Source organism: Ailuropoda melanoleuca, chromosome 14, assembly GCF_002007445.2.
Source record: "Ailuropoda melanoleuca isolate Jingjing chromosome 14, ASM200744v2, whole genome shotgun sequence".
NCBI lineage: Eukaryota > Metazoa > Chordata > Mammalia > Carnivora > Ursidae > Ailuropoda > Ailuropoda melanoleuca.
In genome coordinates, this window is record NC_048231.1 from 96378187 (window position 1) to 96383358 (window position 5172).

At 39.2% G+C, this 5172-nt stretch overlaps 1 pseudogene; it reads left to right on the forward strand.

Annotated features, from left to right (window-relative positions):
• The first annotated feature begins 587 nt into the window (after positions 1–587).
• On the forward strand, positions 588–1536 carry LOC100468601 (annotated as a pseudogene).
• The last annotated feature ends 3636 nt before the right edge of the window (positions 1537–5172 follow it).

Consider the following 5172-nt stretch of genomic DNA (forward strand, 5'->3'; position numbering starts at 1 on the left):
TTTTGAATTAAAATAGACTAAATGTACAACTAGACACATTTTATTAACAGGGCAAATGTTGAAGGCAAAACTTTGAAACCTAAAAAGCTACCAGAGAAAAAGAGAACAGTTACAAAGTCAAGACATTTAGAAAGATAGTTTTCTCAACAAGAAACAGAAGATGGTAATATAATATCTTAATGTGCTGTGATAGATAACTTCTCCAAATTGCACACCCAGAAAAACTATCTTTCTACTCAAACGTGAAAATATATATAGAAACGAAAACCGTGTTTAACCCCAATACACCCGTGTTAATGCAATAAGAAGTACAATGCAGGAAAATTGGGGAAATAATTGGAGAAGGGAAGTCTGGACAAAGTAGGGAAATAATTCTAAAGCAAGTAATTAAGAATATAATTTTAAAGAGACTCATGATATAATTTTTTTTAATTAAATAAAAAGAGTCATCCAGATGATTAGAGTATTGCATTAGAAGGGCTTTTTAAAAAAGATCTTTTGGCTCTCTGCTCCTCCCAGTTCGACAGAGAGCGGCATCTTCTGGTGCAGTGCCAGCTGCATTGTGGAGACAGAATGGTGAAGGCCAGAGTGGATTTGGCCATACTGGGTGCCTGCTCACCAGGGCTGCTTTTAACTCCAGCAAAGTGGATATTGTCGCCATTAATGACCCCTTCACTGACCTCAACTACATGGTCTACATGTTCCAGTATGATTCCACCCACGACAAATTTAAAAGCATAGTCGAGTGAGAATGTGAAACTTGTCATCGATGGAAAGCCCATCTCCATTTTCCAGGAGCAAGATATTGCCAGCAACAATAGGGTGATGCTGATGCTGAGTATCTTGTGGAGTCCACTGGGGTCTTCAACATCGTGGAGAAAGCTGGGGCTCACGTGAAGGGTGGGGCCAAGAGGGTCACCATCTCTGCCCCTTCTGCCGATGCCCCCATGTTTGCGATGGGTGTGAACCAGGAGAAGTATGACAACTCCCTCAAGATTACCAGCAATGCCTCCTGCACCACCAGCTGTCTCAGCCCTCTGGCAAAGGTCATCCATGACAACTTTGGCATGGTGGAGCGACTCATCACCATAGTCCATGCCATCACTGCCACCCAGAAGACAATGGATGGCCCCTCTAGGAAGCTGTGGCATTATGTCCAAGGGGCTGCCCAGAATATCATCCTTGCTTCTACTGATGCTGCCAGGGCTGTAGACAAGATCATCCCTGAGCTGAATGGGAAGCTCATTTGGCATAGCTTTCTGTGTCCCCACCCCCAGTGTGTCAGTCATAGATCTTAACTGCTGCCTGGAGAAAGCTGCCAAATATGAGGACATTAAGAAAGTGATGAAACAGGCATTGGAAGGTCCCCTCAAGGGCATGCTGGGCTACACTGAGAATCAGGTTGTCTCCTGCTACTTCAACAGTGACACCCACTCTTCCAACTTCAATGCTGGTGCTGGCACTGCACTCAGTGACCATTGTGTCAAGTTCATATCCTGGTATGACAGTGAGGTCCACATGGCCTCCAAGGAGTAAGAGCCTCTGGACCACCTGCCCCAGTGAAAGCAAGAGGAAGAGAGAGGCCCTCAGCTGCTGGGGTGTCCTCACCCCAACTCATCCCCTAACACACTGAGACTCTCCTTACCTCTACACAGTTTCCATCCCAGACCCCCTGAAGAAGAGGACAGGCTTGAGGAGCCCTACCTTGTCATGTACCTTCAATAAGTATACTGTACCCAGCTGGAAAATAAAAATAAAAAAATAAATAAAAAGATCTTTTGACTTAATCAAAAATTGGTGAAAATTCCTAAATTGCTTCTTTGAAATGATACTTGTTTTCTTCTGGAGTCTGGTAACATTACCACACAATAGAAAAGTGTAAAGATTTTATCAAGTATAATTTACAAACCCTAACATTATGTGAAAATTGGAATTCCTTGAAGATGTAACAGTAAATATTAAATCTGAATAGAAATCCAAGTTATCCTCTGTAACATGTTTTAGTGTAAGATTATTGAATAATGATGTACAAAGTAACCTCTTGGTAAATGTTAGCTATTCTCATTTTCATCCTTACTATTTTCACAATGGACTTACAAGCTCTTGGATAATACAGATAAGCAAGCAGGAAACCAAAACAGAGTAAAATCAAGATAACATCTCATAAAGCCTATGGAATAATTTAGGATTGATGAATAAATAATAAAATTTCAGGGAAACAGGAAAATCTTAATGGAGGAGGTTACGTATAAGCCAAGATGTGAGGGGCGCCTGGGTGGCACAGAGGTTAAGCGTCTGCCTTCGGCTCAGGGCGTGATCCCGCCATTATGGGATCAAGCCCCACATCAGGCTCCTCCGCTATAAGCCTGCTTCTTCGTCTCCCACTCCCCCTGTTTGTGTTCCTTCTCTCGCTGGCTGTCTCTATCTCTGTCAAATAAATAAATAAAATCTTTAAAAAAAAAAAAAAAGCCAAGATGCGAGGTCAAAAAGTGAGAGAATCTATGCATTCTTGATTCATCTAGTAATCAGCATAGCTGGTGTGCGAGTTAATTTTATGTGTCTGTGAGACCGGCTTTGGGGTGCCCAGATTAAACATTATTTCTGGGTGTGTCTATGACAATGTTTTCTGGATGAGATTAGGATTTGAATCAGTGGATTCAATAATGTAGAATGCCATCCCCAATATGGGTGGGCCTGAACTAGTCTCTTGAGGGCCCAACTATAACAAAAGATTAAGGAAGGAGAAATCCACCTCTCTTTTCCTGCCTCAATGATTAAGATCTGGAATATTGCCTCTCATCTTCTCCAGTCCTTAGAATGGGATTTATGTCTTTGACTCTCCTGGTCATTTATTATGAGACAATTTCTCATAATAAATCTCTCTCCCTCTCATGCTCTCTTTCTCTCTCTCTCTCTCTCTCTCTCTCTCTCTCTCTCTCTCTCTATATATTATATATATATATATCTCAAAGAAAGGCTGTTAAAGGATGTTTCAATGGCCTTTGGCTGCATAGAAAGGTTGGTAGATTGAGAGGGGCCTGCTTTGGTGCCATATCAAGAAGTGGGCTTAGAAGTTCTGTAGTTTGGGGTGCCTGGATGTTGCAGTCCTTAAGCGTCTGCCTTTGGCTCAGGGCGTGATCCCGGTGCTCTGGGATCGAGCCCCACATCACCCTCCTCCGCTGGGACTGCTTCATCCTCTCCCACTCCCCCTGCTTGTGTTCCCTCTCTCGCTGGCTGTCTCTGTCAAATAAATAAATAAAATCTTTTAAAAAATAAATAAATAAATAAATACCTCAACTAGCATTTCTTGTAATAAATACAATGGAATAGCCCAGTTTTAGTGAAAACCATAACATTTGTGACCATAGAAAATCTATTAAAGTGGTTTACCGAAATAACGTGATGTTATTATTAGGTCTTATTTCATCTGTCATTTCAGCCTTACATGATAGTTCAATTTCAAAAGCAAAATAGTAATAACAAAATGAATCAACATATTATTTATGGTAATATATAACTGAATCAAAATAGGAGATATTTGCTCAGGGATGACACTACTAAGAGTTTTTTCATACATCTACACTCTTAATTCTCACACAAACCTATGAATTGTATATAATTAGCATTCTGATTTTCAAAATGTTTACATTATAGAAAAGAAAAGTTAACTAGCAGCCCATCATTGTAAAGATATGTCAATCAAATTTTGGGAATAAGGGCAGACAGAAGTGAATGTAAGTAAAAAACACTTTGGGGAAGTTTAGTAATTATAAGTAACATTTGTAAAGATCTTTTTTTTTGGTATTTGCATAACTTCTTGACTTAGAATATTTCTGGGCTGCTTGCAGTGGGAATTAGTTATGCGTATTATTCATTTCTCATGAACCCTGATCCCATATATAGTCCCTAAGTGGCCTTCCGCTCATTATCACCTTCCTGCCGGTGTACAGCTTCCCTCTCATTCATTGTTAGAGTCAAGGTTGGGAAAACTGGAGATTCTTTCTAATTAATTATATTTCGGTCATTTCTATTTTCAATTTTTTGGCGAGGCCCAGGCCTTAATACAAACATTTTCATATCAATATGAACTTTATTTTTTTATTAATGGAAATTTTAAGAAAGGCAGGGTTGTTATATGGTTGTCTAAAACAACATGTTATTAAAACTGCAAAATATTAACTCGTTTGTTCATTCAGTTATTGTGCTATCTGTAAAACATGCTATATGTAGTTGATATTTAATTAAAATCCTCTAGGGCTTCCTGGGTGGCTCAGTCAGTTAAGTCTCTGACTCGTAGTCTCAGCTCAGGCCATGATCTCAGGGTCTTGATCAAGCCCTGTGTTGGGCTCCATGCTCAGCATTGAGTCTGCTTGAGATTCTCTTTCTCCCTCTGCCTTTGCCCCTCTCCTTGCTTGCATGTGTGCACCCTCTTTCTCTCTCAAAATAAATAAATAAAATCTTTTTTTTAAAAAATCCTCTAAGTGATATGTCTTTTACAAATCCTCTTTGACACATATAAGAATAAAGGAAATTTATAATAATCATGAGATAGAATGTTATCTTAGAATAATTATATGTAAAATAAATCACAGTATTGCAAAAGTTCATGAATTTCCCAAATCCAAAATGGGTCCCATGTAAAATAGTCCCATCACAATTTTATATGGGTTTTTAAAGATATTAACTCTGCCTTTTAGAAGTCATGGAAAGAGCGGCACCTGGGTGGCTCAGTCCTTAAGCGTCTGCCTTCGGCTCAGGGCATGATCCCGGCGTTCTGGGATCGAGCCCCACATCAGGCTCCTCCGCTGGTAGCCTGCTTCTTCCTCTCCCACTCCCCCTGACTGTGTTCCCTCTCTCGCTGGCTGTCTCTCTCTCTCTGTCAAATAAATAAATAAAATCTTCAAAAAAAAAAAAAGGAGTCATGGAAAGATGAGATATTTGTGATTTAAACCAAATTTAATTATAAATTTATAAATGTTTCCTTTATTTTTCTTAATGAATATATTATTTCTTAATTAGTATGTTATTACTCCTCACTCAAATATGCAGCACACCTTTGAATGGCTAGATATAATATTTTATATTGTATAACATGTTCAGTAGCTTTAACTACAAGATCTATAGGTAATAACAATGTATGCTACTCAAATCTATAATTAGTTTATGGTAGAT